General features: G+C 52.1%; 1 long non-coding RNA gene across 1 annotated transcript; it reads right to left on the reverse strand.

The window, feature by feature from the left end:
- Nucleotides 1–15607: 15607 nt before the first annotated feature.
- On the reverse strand, nt 15608–15964 carry LOC122382898. Its single transcript, XR_006256746.1, has 2 exons — nt 15791–15964; nt 15608–15664 (listed from the first exon to the last, which is right to left on the reverse strand). It is a non-coding gene; the product is annotated as an uncharacterized LOC122382898 (long non-coding RNA).
- Between the last annotated feature and the right edge of the window lie 9149 nt (nt 15965–25113).

Genomic DNA, 25113 nt, shown 5'->3' on the forward strand with positions numbered 1-25113 from the left:
TGATATCCACCTAGAACATTGGGAACCTAACATTAGGGCAGATGTAGCACAAGCAGGCATATGCTGTGGAATGAATAAAGTTGCTATAGGCTTGCGCCCATGGTGGGCTTCAAGCCAGGGACCTTCAGATTTGAAGTGTGTCCATGCTGCTGTGACATGGTGACCAACAGTTTTTTACCCTCTCCTCTTCTTGCTCCTGCTGTGAGCTGGTCCCCCCTCTCGCAGCACCTGGATTCGCCTCTGTGGATCTCCCCAGGCTGTGAAATAATGCCAATAAAGAGTCAAGCCTTAAGTGACTATCCACTTCACAGCATATGCCCGATTGGGGCTTGTGCTACATCTGCCTTACCAATGCTGAACATCATTCATACCATCATTTAATGCTTAAAAATCAGGTGCACCACAAGCAGAAATAAAACCTTATCTATCCTGACATAACCTTACCTAATGTAACATAGGTACCTAATGAAAGGCCTGTCCAGGCATGGGTTGAAATTGATTGATGCCCAGAGGGGTCCTGAGAGTCTAGTGACCATGTCTGCAGTACTTCAGGAGATACCAATGGAAAAGGAAGGAGCCGTTTTGCCCCCACCCCCACCCCTACCCCTCTGGGCGCGGGTAAACGTGCGCACGTAGCTACGCACTGCCGGTCCCCCTCACTGACTTCGGCTGGATATGGTCTGCAGGCTGCAACCGACTGCAACAATCCGGTCGGCCGCGACTCGAACCACGGACTTCTGAAACCGGGACACGTGCTGTCACCGCATCGAGTCTAACTTTCCACCCATTGAGTTTGGGAACCGGCATTCCGTCATGTGACATTCCTTTGGGTAGTTTTTACTACCCAAAGGAATGGCTTCTCCTTCGGAATGCACTGACGCCTAGGATCGTGTCCCCCCAGGTGGGGTGATGGCGGCGTGCCACGTGCTGCAGCAGCCGCCGGTGGTGTCCGTGCTGCTGGAGCTGCTCACCGTGCCGGAGCTGCACGTGGCGCGCCACGTGTGCCGGCTGTGGCGGCTCGAGGCCGACCGCCGGCTACGGCGCACCACCCTGCACTGGGACTTCTGGGAGGACGCCGCCGCCGCCGCCGACCCCGCCGCCGACCCGGCGCTCGGCCGGCTGACGGCCTTCCTGGCGCGCACGCTGGCCTCCTGCCCGTTCGGCGCCGGCCACGCCCTGCTGTTCGCCGGCTCGACGCGGCGCGGCCAGTGCACCGGCCTGCTGCCGGCGGCGGCCGACTTCCTGCGCCGGGCGGCCCCGCAGCTGCACCTACTGGCGTTCGACTCGCACAGCATCAACTACGACAACTGCCGCGTCATCGGCACGCCGCTGTCGGCCGGTGCCGGCGTGCGCAAAAACTTCCGCCACGACAGCAGTGCGTGTGTGGGCGTGCTGCTGGTGGCGGCCGGCGCTGCCGAGCTGCGCGCCCAGCCGCTCTACGAGGAGCGCGACCGAGCGGCGGCCGTGGCGCGGCTGGCGGCCGGCGCGGCGCCGGCGCGCGCCGTCCTCCTGCTCTGCGCCGGCTACACGCTGTACCGGTGCGGCCAGCGGCTGCTGCTCGACCTGCTGCCCGGCTGCGGCGCCGACGTGGCGCTCGGCGGCGGCGTCTCGTCGGGCCCGGGCCTGTTCCCCGGCCGCGCGCCGCTCGGTGTCATCACCGTGGCCGGGTCCAAGGTCCGCGCCGTCAGCCGCGTGCTGCATGGCGCGCGTGACGAGGCGCGCGCCGCGCAGTTCGTGGCCGACCTGCGCCGGCTCGAGTTCCCCACGAAGCACACCGTGGCGCTCGTGTTCGCCAACTGCGTGCACCGCGAGTCGCACTTCACCGACGTCGAGTGCCGGCTGTTTCGGCGCGCCTTTCCGACGGTGCCCGTGTTCGGCTGGGGCACAGTGCGCCAGGTGGGACACGAGTCGGGCCGGCCGCACCGGCGACACGCGCGCATCAACCCGTACGCCATGAACCGCAGCGTGGTGTTTGTACTGCTGCACATCCCTCCCGGGTAGCGCGCCGCCGTCCGCTGCGCCTGTACCCACGGACAGGCGCGCGGCGCCGCTCGCCGGAGGACCCCGCTATCCACGAGTGCACAACGTATGCATTTAGCTGACATGGACTTTGAGGGATGATGAGGACCACAATGAAGAAAGTTCCCAAAGTGTGCAAATACGAGTAGTGACAGACTCAACGAATCTGAGAGTTGAGACCAACCTTTTATAGATATTTCATCCGCATCATGTGTTTTTACTATTTTACACGATCGCGCCATTTTTACGCACTATATTTGTGAAGCGACTTGTTGCATTGTTGCATATGATACAAGCTCTACAAATGACAGAAGTGTAGGTACCTTTATTTTTGTACTGTCTTTTCAGGGTTGTGAAAAGGCCGTGTGCTCGCCGTCTCTGTTCCTGTATTGTGTATCATCTTTTAGTGCGCTGGTCATGTCATTATCTGGGTGTCTTGGTACAACATTCTGACACTACGCGCGATGGCACTGTCTGAATGGGATGTGAGTCTGAACCGGGGACTGAGTGCCGTTTGAGCCGGGGTGGAGTGCCGTCTGTACCAGGGACGGAGTGAAATGAGTGCCGTCTGTACCAGGGACGGAGTGAAATGAGTGCCGTCTGAGCCGGGTAGAGAGTGAACTGAGTGCTGTCTGAGCCGGGGTGGAGTGCCGTCTGAGCCGGGGTGGAGTGCCGTCTGTACCAGGGACAGAGTGAAATGAGTGCCGTCCAACTCTGGGCCGGGGACAGAGTGCCTCTTCACTTCCTTGTAGCACGTCTGAGCTAGGGAAAGGCGCCTGAGACAGAAAGGGCTTCCACGTGCTTCGTGGAAGGCCACCTGCCGTCCTACCTCCGTGGCCGTGCTCCTGACCGCGCTCTAAACCGTGCTCTAATTTAACACCGATTAGTAGCATCTCGCACGTTTCCTTTTGGCCACTGCCAGCCACGGGGGGCTCAGTGACTGTGCTGCGGTTTTTCACTCATGTCCGCTCTTTGTTTCCACTCCCAGTGTTTTTTTTTTCTGTGTGTGGGTGTTTTGTTACGGTTATTGATCGTGGCGAGATAGGAGAGCGGATGGGTCCGCTGTTCCACATTTCCGTGGTGTTCGCGGGCTGTGTGACGTGACGCTGTTTGCTGATTGGACAATGGAAGGCGTGACAGTCACATTGAGACACTCGGTACCAGCTGGTCTTACTGAGCTGCCGCGACGGCTGCTAAGGCGGCGAACCATGCGCCGCGACTCTGCAGGCTGTGATCCAGCTCTGGGAGCCACCAGGTGTGGTCTCTGGTCAGTAGGTGTACGCTGGTACCTCTGCAGGCTGTGATCCAGCTCTGGGAGCCACCAGGTGTGGTCTCTGGTCAGTAGGTGTACGCTGGTACCTCTGCAGGCTGTGATCCAGCTCTGGGAGCCACCAGGTGCGGTCTCTGGTCAGTAGGTGTACGCTGGTACCTCTGCAGGCTGTGATCCAGCTCTGGGAGCCACCAGGTGTGGTCTCTGGTCAGTAGGTGTACGCTGGTACCTCTGCAGGCTGTGATCCAGCTCTGGGAGCCACCAGGTGTGGTCTCTGGTCAGTAGGTGTATGTACGCTGGTCAGACGTCCGTGTGCTCCTCCCCCTTAGCTACAGTGTCCACGATGGTCAAGTGGAACTCAAGGAGCTGGACAATACACATCTTACTTTTTAGTTAAGTGCGTGTTTAACCCACGCATGTGTAGGAGGGTCGGATGGACCCCTCCCCCCATGGTTTTTCGCGAATAACTCGCGCAAAAAGAGGCCGATCGCGACGATACTTTCAGTACCCTCGAGTTGATCAATTTTACACCTACTCTGAAAATTTCATGACCAATGACCTGTGACCAGTGGCGTAGACGGGGGGGGGGGCAATGGTGGCCATGGCCCCCCCTTTCCGCCCAGCCGCCCAAATGGCGCCCCATTTAGCGCCAGCTCGGCTGATGCCGTTTTACAGAGGGAACATGAATTGAAAGTGATGTGCAGGCAGGGATCGAACTCAATACTTTTTTTTTGGGGGGGGGGGTGCCCCAGGGTATATTTTAAGGCACTTACTGCGTCCCATTTTGGGACGCAGCCCCCTCGCTTTGGGACGTAACCCCTGCTGATTTGATCCACTGCGTCCCTGCCCTGTGCCCTATCCGGTTCCCTGACCTGTGCCCTGCTGTCTGCCCTGACCTGTAGGTACCCGGCCTTCCCTCTAAAATGTCCTGTGCCATGCCCTGTAGCCTGCCGTGCCCTACTTTCTGCCCTCCTCAAAGCCCTACTCTGTTCCTTGCCCTGTGCCTTAGTCGTAGCACGTGCCCTATGCTCAACTTTGGGACGCAGTAAAAATTTGTTAAAATATGCCCTGAGGTGCCCGGACACGCCAATGTGTAAGCGTCTATCCCCGGCCGCTGGCGTCAGAGGCAAACGCCGAACTCGGAGCCAACCAAGCGTGTATCCAGCACAAGCAGACAACAAACAAATTGAAACGCCCTAGAAAGAAAAGACAAACAACTGTCACAATCCCGACACATACAAAGCCGGCACGAAATATCAAAACCCGTTATTAGAGAATGTGAAATAAAATAAACAGTAATTATCACGAAAGTTGAAACCCACCCAGGGGTGTCGATTTTTCAAAATGGTTGGGGGTGCTCAACCCCTGCACCGGGTGAAAGATTGTAGCTTTGCCATGGGGCACAACCGTACCTACAAGGCATGGTTGTGTATCCCCATAAGGTACTGATAATCCCGGGATTTCCACTAATATTTCCCAAAGGTTGAACGTTCTTCAAAATCATTCTGCTCGTCCTAGTACTTGGCTACCTCATTACATAAACATCTTTCCGAAAAAAAACGCACATTTGCCGGCAGCTCGGCAGCAGCCCCGACACCTCTGTAATAAGGTGACAGAAACCGATGACCGCGATTAGCACCGGTGCAGCAGCCCCTGCGGTCCGCAGGGGCGGACATTGCGCGGGAGGCAACGGTATAGCTACGAGGCTCTGGCGTTTATCAGACGATCACAATAATCGCTGAAAAAAATAACAGGTGATTGCAATTCGATATTCATGGGTTTACGATTTTCCTCAGTGGCGTAGCCAGGTGGGCCCGTGAGCCCCCCCCCCCCCCCCGCCCCATCAGGTTCAGGGGCCCATCGGATTATTCGGGCCTGAGGGGCACTGCGGCGCCAATTGGCCACTGAGGGTCCACGTTGGCTATATTTGGACTCAGAAGGGCCCCACAGGGCTCGTAAGAACACCTCATGGGCCCAAAAGTACTAACATTAAGATCTCCATAAGGGCCCCAAGCCAGCCTCTGAGGGCCACTTGCCGGCCTCTGGGGGTCTTAACCGGCCTATAGGGGGCCAGCTCTAGGAGCTGCACACCCGCCTGTAATGGCCCCACACCCATTTCTCTGAGGGCCCCTATAACGGCGACTGTGAGGGCCCTCACCGGCGCCCCTGAGCGCCACACCGGCGTCTCTGAGGGCCCCAACTATGGCTGTCTGGTCCCTTAGATTGAATTTGTTAGTCCAGTTTTGGGTGAAACCAGTTATTGGTGAAACGGATTATTACGGATATTTTTTGGAAGTTTGGCTGCAATACGGGCCATGGGTGGGCCGGATTCTGATATTCAAAGAAAGGCGGATAATGGGCGGATCTGGATATGACTTGCCGGATATGGGCCGGGCCGGATCCTAAAAAGCCTATCCGTGAAGTGCTCTAGCCCCACACCCCTAACTCTGAGGCCCTATACCAATGCCTTTAAAAACCCTACATGGGCGGTTCTGAGGGCCCTTGACAGTTACCAGCGACCCTGACGGCCCCACACAGGTGACACGGAGGGTCCCAGCGGCGTCTGAGCGCACCATGCCAGTCTCTGAGAACCCCACAATGCTCCTGAAGGCACCGGTGACCTCTTGATATCTTCTTGTCGGCCTATGAAGGATCCGTTCCGTAACAGCAGTTCTGAGGGCCCAACGCGCGCCTGTGATGGCCCTAAGGCCCTAAACCAGTGTCTCTGAGAGCCCCCACACCGGCGCCTCCAGTCCGACGGCCCCACATTGCCATATCTGAGGGCCCCACACTAGTGCCTCTTAAGGCCCTATATCGGCGGCTCTGAGGGCCCAACATCGTAGCTTCTGAAGGCCCCACAAGTGCGCATGTGACGGCCACCCTGCCACCGGTGACATTTGAAGGCCCCACACCGGCGACTCTGAGGGCCCCATCAGCGCCTGAGCCCGTTCCGGTCTCTAAAGATGACCCCACAGGGTTTCTGAAGGTACGAGTACATACCACCGGCCTCTGATGACCCTTTGCCGGCCTCTGAGGGCCCGTCGCCGGTCTCTGGAGCCCCCTGCCGGCTTGTAAAGGGTACGCGCCAGCAGCTCTAAGGGTCCGACACCCGTGTACGACGGACCCACACCATCTTTGCAACTTAACGTTTGTTTTCGCCCTTCTTCTTAAATCTAAATTTTCTTTTCTTTACATCTTTATTTCATGCCTTGTATATTGCGTAATTGTTTTATTTTTAGTAGTGAACTACTGCAGAACAATTATTTTCTTCAAGCAGAGTTATTGAGGGACAAAACAATTGGGGGTGCCCGGAAAACCATTGGGGGTGCTCATTTGAGCATTGGGGGTGCTGCAGCACCCCCAAAGGTATACAAATCGACACCCATGAACCCACCGTTCAAGCAGGCGCAATCCAAGCACATCTCGATCCTCGCCATGTCGCGGCGCACCGAATCCCCGCTCTGGACGCGACGGGGGCTCAACGGAAATTCGGCTGCTCTCTCATTGGTCAGAATAAGCGATTACCTGATTGGCTCTCGCGTGGCGCGCAGCTACATCATTGGACAAAATCATTACAGGAAGTCTAAAACTCTTCGGATAAGAAATATGACACATAACTAAAGAAACATTGGTACCGAACAATATTAAATAATAAAATAGTCATTACAAATCAGTATCATAACTAAATAGCACTAAACACGCGACAACAAACCAAGGACATTATTGCAGCACAGGACGAATTTAGAGTTGCGACTTTCACTTCTGGTAGGCCCAGTATCCGCTCGCATAACATGTAAGCGGAAATCCGCTTACACCCTTCCTCCCTAACGCGAAGAAACTTCTCGATTATTTACACATACAATACAACGCATCGACCTACGAAAACGGAACTTTTTTTTTTTAACTGGACGGCTAAACATGTTCGGTCTCAACTGAATAACTCCGTATTGCAGCTCAGCTCGTGCGCTTCTCCATTCGCTAGAGAACTACCTAGGTGCCCATTGTACAGAGGTAACACTAAGGCTCGCTTGCAGCTGTTCTTACTACGATAGGAATCTCAAGTCAAGTTATCGCCCAATGTCATTGCCTTTCACCCAGTATTAAACATTAAAAACGACAGCAGCACACAGCAGCTCTGTGTGATAGGTACCCACAACGGAAAATCACGGCGAATACCTGTCGGGAGGAATGACTACTCGTGTTGACCTACGCAATTCGGGACTGCGCATATCTGCGGTAACCTGCAGGGGCGGTTCTCCCATATAGGCAAGGTAGGCAATGCCTACGTCAATTGCCGTCTCCCCTGCGTCTAAATCATCCCTATATCGTGGCTTTTGTTTGCTTGATTGCTTTTGTTAAAAATCTTTTGTTTCTCGTTTTTCAAAATGCGTTGAAACGACAGAGAATTTCCTAAACTTTTCAAAAAACGTCACATAAAGATCGTACTATAAGAACCTTGACGAAAACCTTTGCCTAAGCTGTGCCTACCTCGTCCTACTAGATTATCGACTATTGCCATGCTGAGGCTATTGAGCCTTTTGGTGGAAAAGGTCTAGATGGTCGGCACATCGACTACACTGTAAACCAAATCTACAAGTTGGCTCCTTGTTACAAGTTTGGTTCCAATTCGCATAGGCGTCACCTTGTCGATACCTTGTCGATTCACCAACCCCAGGCTTGTTGGCCACCAAACTAACAGTTTGTTTACAAGTTTGGTTCCAATTCGCATAGGCGTCACCTTGTCGATACCTTGTCGATTCACCAACCCCAGGCTTGTTGGCCAACAAACTAACAGTTTGTCTACAAGTTTGGTTCCAATTCGCATAGGCGTCACCTTGTTGAGTACTAGTCTGGGCCTTGTGGACCTACCAACTTCTGGATAGGCATAGTCGTTTCCTTGTCGGTTCACCAATCCCTGGTTTGTTGATGAACTAGCCTAGCCTTTGACTGGGCATTGCTAGCTTACAAATTGTCAACAAGTAAGTGTACTAGCACTCTGTTCGAACTTGCTCTTCCTTACAATCGCTTTGTTTGCGTTGATACTTGATAACCTTAAGAACTTACGATTCGCGTTCGTTTTCAATTGCCACGATACTGATTCAGGAAATATTTTCTATACGGACAGGTTATTTTTTGGCTGGAAGTGGTGCACAAAACCATGACTGGCATCAGTTATTGCTCATGCTCAAAGGCTTGCGCTGACAAGAAACGAAATACTGATGGGTTATATAATCAATGAATGCATACACCACATCCATTCGGAATTGTCTCCAGTCAATAGTATTAATTACGTGACCGTAATAAATACTATTGACTGGAGACAATTCCGAGTGCATATTTCCGAATGGATGTGGTAAGTGCATGAGGTAGGTATACCCAGTAGGTAATACCTATCGTGCACCGTCAGCATGAAGCAAGAACTGCTGCGTATGTGGAAGAACATGATTTTGTGCACCGCATCAAGCCAGAAGTACCTATAACATGCCCGTATGACGAATATTTCCTGAACATTAAGCATAACAATCATGGCAGTTGCACGATCACGCAGATAATTCGAATAAATCATGATCGCCAACCAGATTAGCTTTTACAGCCCATATGTGTCTATCAGTTAAGTTAAAAATACAAAGAGTTGAATTAAAGGCAAATCAATGTATTTATATATAAAAAACACCGACCGCAAAACATCTGCTCACATGTGCATGCACAGGTCTGGTCCACTTACATTGCGCGCGCAGGGGAAGGGAGGCGTTTCGACCGCGGGTATAGGCACGATTAGTGCGTCCCGCAGGCCAGAGGGGGCCTCACTCACAGCACGAACACCACAGTTCACAGATTTCACTTTTTACTGCACAAATGCTGGAACAGCCCTCGTCGCTGCTCCAGGCTGCACGGCGGCCGCGCGACAACTGCTGGTTCGAAACCGCCGCGCCGGGGCCCGCTAACGGCTGGCGGCGACCGCTGATTGGTCCGTCAAGTCTGACGTCATGGGCGCAGCTGACCATGTGTATGCTGACCAGCTGACCAGTACAAGTTAGGCGCCGGTTAAATAACCATGCGGCAACAAGTTTCCAAAACTGGTTAAGAAACAAACGTTGAAACAAATGTAGAGTTGGTCTGGATACTGAGAAGTTGGTGTGCATAGTAACTATTGACTCGTAGTTGTCACCTGACAAGCAATGCACCAGACAACGGCTTGTTTAAAAAGTATCAGTTGGTAAACATACCAAGAGATGATTGGTTATATTACACAAAACTTGTCAATTTGGTTTACAGTGTAGGTGCTACCTTCTAACTCTCAAACCTAACTTTTTAATACGTCCATTTATCGTAAAATAAAGCACTTTGTACTTTTTCAATTTTTATCATAAGTTCAGCGTACGTAGCGTTGTTATGCTTGTTGTGTTATTCTATTGTTCCTTAAAAATTATATTGAACGAACTAGACTCCTACTGAGAGACTAGTTTGCCTCTGGCGGCAGACGTGTAAGCTCTAGTTAAGTTGATGTTTTTTGTAGATGACGCTGCTGTCGCTGCTTGACGCATCCCGACTAAGCAATAAGGCTGTCTCCCCCTCCCCCTTTTACCTATTCCGTATTCAGCTTTTCTGCCTTACCTACCAAGTGCCTACCTACTTTCAATAGGTCAGCGCCGCCCCTGGTAACCTGAGTGTTCGCCACGTCGGGCGGCACCTCTGCTGCTCCAGTCGGAGCTGAACCTGCTATCGGTTCTGCGACTCCCTCTGGCGTCTCACGTGTCTCACGCGCTGTCTCTGTCTGAACTGGGGGTGTCTGCGGGGCGAAAGATATGGCGAACGGATTCAGCAGGGACAGGGCCGGCGGTCCTGAGTCGTCAAGACTAGCGGCGTCAGCTGGTTGGCAACTAGGCCTACCTTCACACTGCGCACCACTTACCCTCTGATTGTCACTGACACCATCCATCCTCCTTCGGCCTGTCGGAAAGGTCACGCCTGCTGCTGTCCCGACAGCCGGCTGTGGTCTCGCGGCGGGGTCCGCCCGTGAGACGGACGCTGTCGGTGCGGTCACCGGTGACTCACCTTCTCCGGTATCCACTCGAGGCTTCAACCTGTTGTGGTGTACGATGAGCGTAGACCTAGCTCCTTCTAGTCTGATCCTATAGTTCAGAGGACCGACCTGATCTACTACTACTGCTCTCTTCCAAGGACGCAAAAACTTATAATACTGACCGCGCGGAACGATTCCCTTGTGCAGATACACTTTGTCTCCAGGTAGGTAACTATTCTCATTTAGCTTTCTATCATAAATCTCCTTGTTCTTCTGATGACTTCTGTTCGAGTTCTCTAGTGCTACTTTGTGCAGAGCACGCAGATTGGTCTGCAGCCTCTCTAGATACTCCGTGATGGGTCGGGTCCTGCACCGAGTAGGACCGGCGTACTCGGCATCGGCGGGCAGCCTTGGCTCCCTGCCAAAAAGTACGCAGTACGGTGACACGCCGAGGGAGCGGTGCACCTGACTGCGGAGCCCGAGCATCAAAAGGGGCAGGTGGATGTCCCAGTCTGAGTGCTCGTGATCCTCAAGGAATTTAGACAGCATACCAAGCACAGTGCGATTGATTCTTTCACAGATTGAATTACCCATCGGATGGAATGCCGTGGTATGTGACTGCTCTATCCCCAGTAACTGGCACGTGAGCTTCATAACTTCCCCGGTGAAGCAGCCACCCAAATCCGAATGGATCGTCTTTGGCACCCCATATCGAGACACAAACTCTCTGACAAACGCCTGAGCTACCTCAGTCGCCTCTTGTGTCTTCAACGGAATACACTCTACAAATCGCGAAAAATGATCGATAACTACGAGCAAGTGTCTGTGCCCCTGCGACGTCACTGGCAGGCCAGACAAAATGTCGAGCGCTACTACCTCCATGGGCGATGAGGCTGGCAGCTGGCCCAGGGACGCTCGCGGGGCGGGAACCGGCTTGTTCCGCTCGCCGCAGCGGTGACACGACTTACAGAACTTTTCTATATCTACAGCCATGCCGGGCCACCAGAACCTTAACCTAGCTTGCGCTAACAACTTATCACTAGCGAAATGACCTCCCGTGGGTCCGGCGTGCAGAGAAGTCAGCGCCCCTGAGATCAGACTCTTGGGCAGCACTACCTGTAGCTGATCAGAATCGCCAGGCCTTCTTCTGTACACGCGGAACAGAACTCCGCCCACCAGTCGCAATCTGGACCACTGCGACAAGTATTTGCGACACGACTGGGGTAGATCCTTAGCTTTAGGCTTGGTTCCCGCGGAGACGCACTTCGATATTTCCGCGATATCCTCATCCTTGTCTTGCTCCGAGCGAATGTAGCTGGTCGACCAATCGTCTGACCTTACCTGAAAGCAGTATTCAGTCTCTGGGTCCGTCTGACATGACTGATCAGTCTGCTCGTCTGGTCTGCGGGAGAGAGCGTCTGGCACTGTGTGGAGGGCGCCTGGGCGATACTCGATGGTGAAGTGGAACTGAGACAAGATCTGGAACCAGCGGGCAAGCATGCCAGTCGGGTTGCGGAAATTGAGCAGCCATCGGAGACTCGCGTGATCACTCCGTACTTTAAATTCCTTACCTTCCAGGTACGCAGAAAACTTTTGCACGAAGATCACTACCGCTAGCAGTTCTTTCTGAGTGGTACCGTAATTCATCTGCGATTTTGACAGCTTCTGACTCCCATACGCGATCACTTTCTCCACGCCACCCTGAACCTGTAGCAGCACGGCGCCCGCCTGGGTGTCAGAACTATCACAATCAAGAATAAAAGGACCTGCGTCTCGGCTGAAATCGGGCAGCGTCAGCACTGGGGCTTCACTGAGGGCTTTGCGAAGCCGGTCGAACGAGAACTGCGCCTCCTCTGACCACTGGAACTTCACGTCTTTCTGCAACAGCTTGAAGAGCGGTGCAGAGATGCTCGCAAAATTTTTGACAAATTTGCGCATGTAACCAGCCAGCCCTAGGAATGAGGAGAGCTGCTTGGCTGTCCGCGGAATCGGCCAGTCGCGCACTTTGCTCACACGGTCGGGGTCGAGAGACAAGCCACTCTCATCCACCACATGTCCCAAGAATTTGACACTCGAACGGAACAGGGAGCACTTTTCCAGATTGATCGTGAGACCGGCTCGGTGGAGCCTGTCTAGAACTAGCTCGAGCTTCTCAAGTGTCTCCTCGAACGTCTTACCACCCAAACAAACATCATCAAAGTAGGAATGACACGTGCCCTTGGGAAGATCGCGCAAAACAATATCGAGCATGCGGGCGCAGCTAGCCGCGGCACCATTGAGTCCCATCGGGAGCCGAAGGTGCTGCCAAGCGCCGAACGGGGTGACGATAGTCGTTTTAGGACGATCCTCTTCTCTCACACCGATTTGAAAATAACACTTGCGAAGATCAAGCACACAGAACATTGAATTTCCACCCAGGGAATCTAGAATCGTGTCTATTCTGGGGACAGGATAAGCAGGCATCTTAGTCACAGCGTTAACCTTTCGGAGGTCAGCACAGATCCGGACTCGTCCATCTTTCTTTGCGACAAAGCATGCAGGACTACTCCAATATCCATTCGACTCTTCCAGAACCCCTAGATCCACCAAGCGTTGTATCTCGGCCCTTACCTTATCCTCCAGGAATGGTGGGACGCGATGGGGTGCTGAACGTATCGGCGGACTGTCACCTGTGTCGATGTGATGCTCCACCGCGGATGTGAAGCCCAACCGACCATCAAACATGTCACTATATTTGGTCAGCAGCTCGGTCACCTTCTCCTTCTGCTCCTTACTGAGGTCTGTGTCTGACAGGTCTATCTTTTCACGCCAATTGGGATCTGCGTCACCTGAAGGGACTGGAAACTCAGCCACGCCCACTTCCAGTCTACCGATCTCCGCACGCTTGGGGATCGTGACCGGCTCAGTTGTAATGTTTCTCACAATGCACGGAACACTCTGACCGTTTACCTGCACCATGGAAGGAACCAACTCGAGTCCCGGGACTTCAAGCAATGGCTCGCACAGTGCTGGCCCTCTGAAGTCGACGTTTGGAACAAAACCTGGAAAGAAGACCTCGTGTCCGGCCGGAACCGCGATGTCTCTCTGACAAATCACCTTACCCACCGAGAAGACTGACGCGGAGATGGTTCTGACCATTTTCGCAGAGCTGAGGATCAGCTGACTCTTGGTGAGATCCAGAACACACGGGCACACGCCAAAGAACTCCAATCCCAACAAAACAGTGCAGTCAATCTGATCCGAAACATAGAATGGAACCACCACTACTTCTCCAGCAACTTTAACGGCAATCTGTGTACGACCGATCAGTGGTAGGGGGTCCCTGCTAACCGTGTGTGCCACTGTGGCCGTAGTGAAAAGGGGAGGGGCCTTGGGGAGCACATCAAAAACGGATTTGTGAATGATATTAATGCTGCTGCCGGTGTCCAGCGTCACTGAACACGTCACACCTCCCACATCAGCGTCAAATGTCATGTCAGCATTCAAGTGGACTGTCCTCTCACCTGCTCGGGCTGCAACGATTGGGCCATCCGGGGCGGCTGAAACGGCTGCGGCCGCTGGTCCTGTGGTTTGGCATCCCACTGATGTGGACCTGGTCCCCGCTGGAACCCTGAGACTGGGGTCCGCTGCTGCTCGGGTCTGGGGTCGGGGCCGGGCCCAGCCCGCTGGGGGTTTACCTGCTGCGTGCACATCCGGGCCAAGTGTCCTTTGGTCCCACACACATGACACGGCAGGTGCCTTTGCCGACACCGCGCCTGGTTGTGACCGGGCCTCCCACAACAGAAGCAAGTACGGCCGCTGCTGGACACTGGGGGAGAACGAGCGCTTACCTGCGGACGCTCCAGTCTCGAGAGTTTCAACTCCAGCTCCTGAACTTTCCGACGAAGTAGGTCTGTCTCGTCTGTGGCCGCTACCTGCCGAACCGTTTGGCTCGCTGCCACCTTCGCGGCGCATGAGAGGTTTCTCACCTTTGCCACCGCACTGTCGAACGTCTGGATGCCCTCGCCTATTAGCGCTTGTTGATATGTCGGTGGCAGTGATTGGAGGAAGTAATTGTACAGCAAGGGGTCATGATCGGTATGTCGGGTGTCGGGAAATGCGCGACTGACTAGCCCTCGAAGCTTCACCACAAAAGCATCAAGGCTGTCATCTGTTGTGAGTCTCAAAGACCGGAGCTGGACCTGTGCCTCGACTTTGTCGCCGGAGGGGAAAGCCAGTTCCAATCTCTTGCACGCGTCGCCTACCTTCTTCTTGCACTCGGTCGGGAAGGCATCGTAGGCGTCCCTCGCAATGCCTGACAAGCACAGAGGCAGCAGAGCTACTTTTTTATCGTCATCCCATCCTTGTAGGACTGCAAACGTGTCAAAGTCCGCGATGAAACGAGAGACACTGCCCTTACCGGCGAAAGACGGCAGACCGACCGATAGTGACTGCGTCGCCATGCTGAATGTCAAATTTGGCACACTTCCAACGGAAAAAAAATCGGTGATGTAAGGGGAACCGCAGAGTCGTTAATACGGAAAGTAATTCAACAAGTTACGCTAAAATTGAATGCTCAAATTACTGCGAGAAAGGCGATGGAAAGGACGTTTTACAATGGAAAAAGAAATCGTAGAGCCAGTATTACCTCGTTACAGTGAGACCGCAACACTTTACCAGCAAGCAACATCACACCTTCCCAAACCAAGCACATACATGACACACAGTATCAATGAAACACCCTTGTCACCACTCATATCCCCAACCACCAAGTGTTTATGTCCACGTCAGCCCAGTTTGGCACACCTCAGCTTCAAATGTCCACGTGCGTCTTCATAAGGGGGGGGGGGGGGGGGTAGTGCGCGCATTGTCACCGGAGAATACCACGCACGGCGTCCTCTGCAGGGGGGGGGGGAAGCACTTGAGTCTCCGGGGGGTCAGAAGGTGCTCGTGTCCGCAACAGGGGGGAGTGCACTCGTCCCAGTCTCCATCGAGAGTGGCCGGTAGTCCTCGGACCGCGAGGCAGGATTACCCGCTCCAACAATGGTCAAAGGGCGATCGCTTAGATCGGGTGACACAACCGTTCAGGCACATCCCGCTATCGGATTCAGGCACATCCCGCTATCGGATAAGTCCGAACTGGATAGGTCTCACCGGCGTGTAGACGCTGAGCAGTCAGCTGCCGCGCTCGGAGAATCCTACTGACGCCAGATGCAGGCCGTCAAGCTTAGGCCGTCGAGCTCAGAGCATCCCACCGCTGCCACCAGATGTAAGCGTCTATCCCCGGCCGCTGGCGTCAGAGGCAAACGCCGAACTCGGAGCCAACCAAGCGTGTATCCAGCACAAGCAGACAACAAACAAATTGAAACGCCCTAGAAAGAAAAGACAAACAACTGTCACAATCCCGACACATACAAAGCCGGCACGAAATATCAAAACCCGTTATTAGAGAATGTGAAATAAAATAAACAGTAATTATCACGAAAGTTGAAACCCACCGTTCAAGCAGGCGCAATCCAAGCACATCTCGATCCTCGCCATGTCGCGGCGCACCGAATCCCCGCTCTGGACGCGACGGGGGCTCAACGGAAATTCGGCTGCTCTCTCATTGGTCAGAATAAGCGATTACCTGATTGGCTCTCGCGTGGCGCGCAGCTACATCATTGGACAAAATCATTAGGGGAAGTTGGGGCAATGCCGGAGTTGGGGCAAAGCCGAAATTCGAGATATTTCGAAAACTGTAAGACATGGATGCCACCTGTCAGTGATGCTCTGAAGCTTAAGTGACTACAATTATCGCATGTTTGTTACGAGTCGTCATTCGGAATACTTCGACTGTGAGGGCGCCAAGAGCGTTTTCAAGGTACGTTTCCCTTGTACTACATGCGCCTTTGAAGCTGCATCTTTTACTCATTATGCTACCGTTTGTCTGGCCAATTCGGTCAAGTAATCTTTAGCATGTCTTTGCATAAGTGTGCTGCCTATTTGAAATTTATACAGCACGTTGAAAAGTTATGGGCCTGCAAATGAAAGTATGGCTGGCTGGGGTAATGCCGAAAACGTGCGATTACGCACGTGTTAAAAGCACGCTACGTGGACTTTACTGCTGTAGAATAGCAACGCGTATTTTTAGTCACACAAATTACACTTTCAACCGACACAACGGCCTGTTACCTATAAGGAATGATTTACCTGGCATTTTCTTATTATATCACACAATTATAACTTCCAGTGTGCACCGCGTCCTCAAGCTCTTGAAACGTGTGTCAGCTTTGATGAATTCTGGATAAAGTTTGAGATAAAATGGCAAAACATCAATGTCGGCATTCCCCGTAGATCATTTCTCCCATTTTCGGCTTTTCCCGCAGCCCGGGGCAACGCCGAAAAAGTCACTTCTTTGATATTTTTAGTTTGTGCGCTTAACGGTATGCGAATTCATCAAATGCGCCTGGTATGTTTGAAAGGCAAAAGACTGGCCTCTCGAATGACGCCAACAAGAATAGCGTATGTTGTCTACCTTGCGTGCTACGGGCGTCAGAAAAAAAGTCTTCGGCGTTCCCCCAACTTCCCCTACAGGAAGTCTAAAACTCTTCGGATAAGAAATATGACACATAACTAAAGAAACATTGGTACCGAACAATATTAAATAATAAAATAGTCATTACAAATCAGTATCATAACTAAATAGCACTAAACACGCGACAACAAACCAAGGACATTATTGCAGCACAGGACGAATTTAGAGTTGCGACTTTCACTTCTGGTAGGCCCAGTATCCGCTCGCATAACATGTAAGCGGAAATCCGCTTACAAATGTTCTCCAGGGCACCCCCAAATAGGACCTGAGCCCCCCAATGTTGAAGGGTGCCCCTCTGGAAACCAGAATATTCCGAACCCCAAGGGTAGCTAGCGCCTCTGAAGAGCCGCTGGCACCCACTTGAACGGTCCGAAACAGTCGCCCCATTAAAGGTTGGTGGCGCCCCTCCAGAGCACCCGGCGCACCTCTGAAGTTCACAGCTCCCCAGTCTACCCCATCCAAGATCGATGGCGTCCCCTGAAACCACTGGCGCCCCTCTAAAGCACCAATATTCTTTTCAAGATCACAGTCGCCCTATCTGAGATCAATAGTGCCCTCAAGATCCACTAGCCTTGAGACTGAAGTCATCCCGCTTGAGACTAAAGTCGCCCCATTCAAACCCATATGACGCCCCTCCAGGGCGCGTGCTTCTGAAGATCACAGTCGTCCTCATCTGAGGTCGCTGGCGCCCCTCAAAGGTCACTGGCGCCCATCTAAACGGAGATTACAGCTGCCCCATCTTAACCCTCGCCCCGTTGAGGGGAGAGGCATTTTGTCCCCCCCCCCCTGTGGTTTTTCCTGAATAGCAAGAAAACGGCGGCGCGCAGCGCCACCAAATTTTCAGTACCTTCCCGGGCATCAATTTGAAACCTTCACACCGAATTTCAAGTCTTAGATCACCTTAGGTCAGGAGTTATTGAGGTCAAACTGAGGTCATGTTCGAGCAAAAAACATGCAATCTTGAAACGCTCACCAAATTTACAGTTACCAAGTAATTTCAAAGTTCTTTATATGGTCTAGTAGAAAAAAAGCGGTGCTACAAAACTGCTATCTCGGATTTTAAAAATTTTGGGTTTTTGACCCCCAAAAATTCAAAAAATTGTTTTTTTGAGAAAAACAAAAAATAAAAAAATCCGAATTTAAAAAAAAATGAATACGTATGATAGGCGTGTTTCTTTTTTCCAACCAAAGGAAGGCGCTATACCCGAAGATGCTTCTTGGTAAACAAACCAAACAAAAACAAACATAACCTAACCTCACCTGACCTAACCTACAAACCTACAACCTACAACCTAACCTACAACCTAACCTACAGACCTACAACCTACAAACCTACAACCTAACCTACAACGCGCCAAAAAGTTCGGCCGGCGGCGGGGATCGAACCCTAGTTATTAGATCACGAGGCGAGTGTGCTCACCACTACACCACGCAGCCAGCTGGCCGGTGAGAGGTGTAAGTCACCTTTCAATGACGCAATGGGATATTCTCCGTATAGCGCCTTCCTTTGGGTGGAAAAAAGAATTACGCGTATGATAGTCCCTGTGCTCTTCTATATACATACCAAATTTCAGATCGATATCTCGTTTTTTGGCCAAGTTATAGCGAAAAAACTGTTCAAAAATGATGACGTCAAATTTTTGAACTCAATTTTTAGCGATTCTAGACCACGTAGGGCAAAACAAAGACCACCATTGAACTCCCCGCGACGAGCTGCATCGAATCGATATCCATTTTATGCAAAAATATCAGCTTTGAAATTTGACCTAATTTGACCTGACCTTGACTTGACCTTGACCAAAACGTGACCTAAGCTGGCCCAAACGTCTGCCTGACCCACATAATCGCATTTGTCATGTAAAATGAATGGACCATAAAACATGTACCTATCACATGACACTTTCATATTGTGACCAGGGGCGTCGCCACGGCTCTCCAACTTGTACGGACACATTCTGTCAGCCGTAACGCTCGTCAGAGGTGTGAACCCACGCGGGCCCGTGGAGGGCATTTTTCGTCCTCCTCCCCCCACCCCGGGCGAATAGTTGCGATAGCCCCCGAATGCCTAGGGGCTTCGGAAAAAATACAAACACATTTTTGATACCTACAATAGGGTAGATGGCAGTTCAGCGACCCCGAGCTGCGGTTTTTATGCAGAGTTCTTCGGCAAAGAAGGTGGTGCCAACGCATTAGTCATATCAAGATGCGTCGAATGACATATAGTTAGGTTGTTTGAAACGGTCAAGTCTTATGTTGACCTCATGTGACCTCGAATGGCCTTTGGTTGACTTTTGCACATGATCAGTCTCATTTGCTGTATTTGAAGTCGCTGGTCACGATTTTGTCATTTTCTTTTGCTCTAAGCATTCATTTAGTTTAGTTAGAGCCTCAGGATGACAATTGACAAAAGTCACAGAATTATTATGGCTGACGTATCAGTGAATTAGTCTAAAGAATAATACAGAGTGTAACGAAATCATCCGCACACCTTTCTTTTAGCTGTAATTAAGAAACAAACAACCTGAGGTTGTTTCCCTTTGATGATGATATATCAAAGCTACCTTTAATAACATCATATCTAGAAATACCTAGAACATTCCAGCTACTGGGTTTTTAAGCACAGTGGGTTTGATGTGGACCGACGCCGTATTAGTATGTGCCTACATACAGTTGCTCTGTCCTGTGCCGGATGTCCCCTTATTCACCTCTTGCTGGACAAAAGTCCATAAGATCTCGATGGAATTAGGATGAAAACTATTTCCAAGCCGTAGTTCGTTAGTCCAGAAGGATAAGAGGCGTCATTTCTCCCGGCGTTACTTCTCATTCTCCTACGGACTAATTTGTCTGACAGGATGTTGCTCCGGTAATACTTGTCAGTCGTCATTGATGGTGGACTCTTCTGTCAATGTGTTGGTCAATGCACAGCTGGAACATCGCACAGCAGTTGAATATGCTCCAGATCTGGATCTTGGCCGGATGTTTAACGCCGGTGACGGCCGGGACGTTTGAGTTACTGGCAGCCAACACAAGGCCGCTTTGACGGTTCAAAAGACAGTACAGCGCGAATAGCTGCCCATTTCACCACACCATTCCTTGCTTGTGTGTTCCTTCGACCAGTGGATGCGTCTTGGCGTGAGGCTAAAGGTGGCGCACCGGCTATTTTCCCGTCAATTTCGTTGTCTTTTTCAGTTTGATGAGCAGAAGAACCAAGGTAAGGGGCGGATAGCGGTGGGTCATGATGTGGGCCCTCTTATCATCGGTCATGAATTCAAGTCAATCTGCGTTGGCACAGGGTGGCTTTTGCGGTCGCAGCCAGGCTGAGTTCACCAATCAAGTCCCAGCTTATTACGCCTCAGGCAGATGTGCAGTTGGCTGCTGCTGATGTCCATGGAGCTGCTGGCAGACCAGCTTCAGGCTCATTGCCGCAATACCACAAACATGCTTCCTAATACAAAAGGAGAGTGTGCTTTCTGTCCATTGCTTGTGACGAAAACTAGTTATCAAATGAACCCGTCCTCGACTAATTACTCAGAGCAAGAGTCATCTGGCAAAGGTGGGTCTTTGCTTAGTTGAGAGCCGATACCGGAGGCACTTATACAGCCAGTATTCCCGCCAGTGGCGTACGCACATACAGGACATTCCGTGCATGCCCTGTCCCTTTGGCTCATCGTCCCCGGCGCCCTCAGTGACTGGCGCCCCTCTGTCCAGTGTTGGCGCTCCTCCAGTCGATAGCGGCGCGCTTCTAGTTGATGGCGAAGCCCCTCTGTCCAGTATTGGCGCTCCTCTGGTGATAGTGGCGCCCTCCTAGACGATATGGTGGGCCGGTGGCGCCCCTTTGTCCAGTATTGGCGCCCCTCCAATCGATAGCGTCGCGCTCCTAGATGATGGTGGGTGGCGCCCCTCTGTCCAGTGTTGGCGCCCCTCCAGTCGACAGTGTCGCGCTCTTATGTAGATGATGGCGGCGCCCCTCTGTCCAGAGTTAGCGCTCCTCCAGTCGATAGCAGCGCGCTTCTAGATTATGGCGGCGCCCCTCTGTCCAGTATTGGCGCCCCTCCAGTCGACAGTGTCGCGCTCCTAGATGATGGTGGCGCCCCTCTGTCCTGTGTTGGCGCCCCTCCAGTCGACAGCGACGAGCTCCTAGATGATGACGGCGAACCCTCTGTCCAGTCTTGGTGCTCCTCCAGTGATAGCAGTGCCCTCCTAGATGATGGTGGCGCCCTTCTGTCCAGTGTTGGCGCTCCGGCTCCTCTGGTGATAACGGCGCCCTCCTAGACGATGGTGGCGCCCCTCTGTCCAGTGTTGGCGCCCCTCCAGTCGATAGCGGTGCGCTCCTAGATGATGGCGGCGCCCCTCTGTCCAGAGTTGGCGGCTGGCGCTCCTGCAGTCGGTAGCGGCGCGCTTCTAGATGATGGCGGCGCCCCTCTGTCCAGAGTTAGCGCTCCTCCAGTCGATAGCAGCGCGCTCCTAGATGATGGGGCGCCCCTCTGTCCAGTGTTGGCGCCCCTCCAGTTGACAGCGACGAGCTCCTAGATGATGACGGCGAACCCTCTGTCCAGTCTTGGCACTCCTGCAGAGATAGGGTGCCCTCCTAGACGAAGATGGCGCCCTTCTGTCCAGTGTTGGCGCTCCTCTGGTGATAACGGCGCTCTCCTAGACGATGGTGGCGCCCCTCTGTCCAGTGTTGGCGCCCCTCCAGTCGATAGCGGTGCGCTCCTAGATGATGGCGGCGCCCCTCTGTCCAGAGTTGGCGCTCCTCCAGTCGATAGCGGCGCGCTTCTAGATGATGGGGCGCCCCTCTGTCCAGTGTTGGCGCCCCTCCAGTCGACAGCAACGAGCTCCTAGATGATGACGGCGACGGCTCTTTGTCCAGTCTTGGCGCTCCTTCAGTGATAGCGGTGCCCTCCTAGACGATGGTGGTGACCCTCTGTCCAGTGTTGGCGCTCCTCCAGTCGATAACGGCGCGCTCCTAGATTATGGCGGCGCCCCTCTGTCCAGTGTTTGCACTCCTCTTGTCGATAGCGGCGCTCTCCTAGATGATGGCACCTTCCCGGCTCACTGGTGTCCTTCTGATCAGAGGGCGCCCTCCCGGCTCACTGACGTGCTTCTGACCAGAAGGCGCCCTCCAACTCACTAGCATGCTTCTTATCAGAAGGCGCCCTCACGGCTAATTGGAATGCATCTTCTCAGAGGGCGCCCTCTCGACTTACCGGCATGGTTCTGTTCAGAAGGCGCCCTCTCCACTCACCGGCGTGCTTCTGATCGTAAGGCTCCCTCCTGACCCACTGGCGTGCTTCTGATCGTAAGGCGCCCTTCCGACTCACCGGTGAGGTACTTGTTATCAGAGGACAGAGGTCGCCCCACCGACACACTGACGTGCTTCTGATCAGAGGGCGCCCTCCCGGCTCACTGGCGTGCTTCTGGTCAGAAGGCGCCCTCCGACTTCATGAGTATGGTGTCAGTTATGGGATATGTAGAAATGCTGCAGCTCTAGTCTCTGAATAGCTCCCATGAATAGCTCCTACGGAGTACGGAGTAGCGCCGATAGATAAGAGTAAAGCCGGCTCTCAGTGAGGAAATTATATTGAATGTAGCAATGCACATGACACCAGTAATACAAAATAGCAACGGAACAGTGATGCAACGCGCACCACAGACTCACCCAGAATGCTCGGCCGCGACACTTTCACGTTCGCAGTTATGAGCTATGTTCGTACCGCACGTGTACCGCTGCCTGAGGCTGATCAATGTGTACGCATGTACAATGTCAGTTATGTTCGTTCCGCACGTGTACGAACATAACTGACACATTCAAGTTTCAGATATGTGGCGCCCTCCTTGTTGTTGGCGCCCTCCTTGATTGGCGCCCTCTCGTCCAATGCCCTGGTCCTTCGCAAATTCCTGGGTACGCCACTGATTCCCGCTTCTAACATCAGAAAAGAAACTGTACGAACAGATATGACTAACAAATATATGTGCAGATAATTTCGTTACACCCTAAATGCTAGTAGTAAATACTCTTGCGTGACATTGACTTTGGGGCTGCCTTGGATCGTAACTTTACCCTAAATAGGGGACTGATAAGCGTTAAGCTACTTCAAAACATGTGCAAAGACTGTTTTGCAGTCGTCGAAACTTGTACGGACATTCCGTACAAGTTTTCGGGCCTTCCAAAACTTGTACGGACACTGTCCGTAGTGTCCGTAGTGGTGGCGACGCCCATGATTGTGACCCCCCAGTGACCTGACCTCTGTGACCTGACCTGGTATCAGTGACCTCAAATAGCAAAATATGTGTTTGAAGAACATTTCCCCATCGATGATTTTCAATGAAATGCATTTTACTCGATTTTAAAACGCATTTCTTGAAATGCCTGTAAAAGGTGAAAATTCGACCTTTGACCTGACCTGTGACGTCATCGGTTTGACCTAGGTCAATAAAATTGGGTCACAAGGTAGTTCCCTGATAGGGCTATCCAACGCCGTTTGCCGCTTATCGCTAGGTTGCGTGGTTCTCGAGATTTTAAGGGGGGGGCAAATTGGCCCCCCCAACGGGGCGCGTTGCTCGGCAGAGCCCAACGGGGCGCGGGGTAACCCTCGCCCTGGCAGAGCATTTTTCATAACACAGCCTGGCAGGGGGGGGGGGGGTCGATGCGACCCCCCTCGCGATTGGCTTCTATGGCACCTAGAAACACCAAATTTGGTAGGTAGGTGGGCCCCCTGGAGTTTTCGCCCCTGTGCAAATTTGGTTGCACTAGGTCAATATTTACGGGGTTTTGGGGGGTATGAATGTAAAAATTTCGTTAAAAACAGGTCAAAAGTTTTTCGCTTATAACTTTTGATCTAAATAAGATAGAACAAAAAGAAAAGCACCAGTGAACTCAGCACGTCAAGGCGCGTCGAATGATATACGTTTTTCCTTGCCCCGCGCCCCGTAGGGGGGGGGGGGGCGAAACGGTACCCCTGTCCTTTTTCATCGATATCTCCTAAACGGCTAAAGATATCGCCACCAAACTTTCAGGACCCCTCCAAGCATCAATTTACACATTGTGACCAAAAGTTTTTTCCAGAGGCTATAATAAGTTGGCCACAAATGACGTCAGAATGACGTCATGTTCTGTCATTTTCGACCGAAAAAAGACTTTCGCGAGAAGATCGGTCAGGCGTACAGCTTTGGAGATACAGAAAAAATGATCATGACATAAAAGGTGTAGAATAGACAGCGCTACAAAACTGCCATCTCGGATTTTTGACATTTTAGAGTTTTGACCCCAAAAAATAAAAAAAAAACTTTTTTTATATATTAGCCGAATAATCCAAAATGTTTTTTTGAGTTTCGAAAAAACCCGGAATATATGTGGTAGTACCTACCGTCTTCTATCTAGGTACATACCAAGTTTCAGATAAATGCCTCGTTTTATGGCCAAGTTATAGCGAAAAACCTGTTCAAAAATGATGACCTCAAATTTTCAAACTCAATTTCTGGCAATTCTAGACCTCGTAGGGCAAAACAAAGACCAACATTAGACTCCCCGTGACCAGCTGCATCGAATCGATACCCATTTTATGCAAAAATATCAACTTTGAAATTTGACCTAATTTGATCTGACCTTGACCTGACCTTCACCAAAACGTGACCTAGGCTGGCCCAAAAGGCTGCCTTACCCATATAATAACATTTCTTGAAATGCCTGTGAACGGTGAAAATCCGACCTTTGACCTGACCTGTGACGTCATCAGTTTGACCTAGGTCAATGAAATTTGGTCACAAGGTAGTTCCCCGGTGGGGCTATCGAACACCGTTTGAATTTTGAAAATCGGCCGGTAAATTTCCGAGATTTTAGGGGGGCCGGGTGGTAGGGTCCGCCGATAGCCCTACGGGGCGCGGGTTAAGTGTACTTAAAGTTTTTCTTAATTGGTTACCTATTAACCCGGCAGTTGCTGGGGTATTTCGACACCCACCGTTTGCTGGGGAGGGGCGTTAAACGCCCCCAGCCGATAACTCGAGAACCAATAGGCGCAGCGAAACGCACGAGGCGGCAAACGAAAGAACGCGACGAGACGCTTCAGCTGAGTACTTTAAAGTTGAATTTTGAGGTCACAGGTCGGGTCAAGGTCAGGTCAAACACCTGAAACGGGCTTTCAGTAGCATGGACTTCAGGACTTCGCAATGGGCGCCTCTCGTCATTAACTCTGTCAAAACGGTGCACAATCCATCATATAAGGCCTACAAGAGTGTCAGCTCCAT

Source organism: Amphibalanus amphitrite, unplaced genomic scaffold (assembly GCF_019059575.1).
Source record: "Amphibalanus amphitrite isolate SeventyFive unplaced genomic scaffold, NRLGWU_Aamphi_draft 000001F_arrow, whole genome shotgun sequence".
Taxonomy (NCBI): Eukaryota; Metazoa; Arthropoda; class Thecostraca; order Balanomorpha; family Balanidae; genus Amphibalanus; species Amphibalanus amphitrite.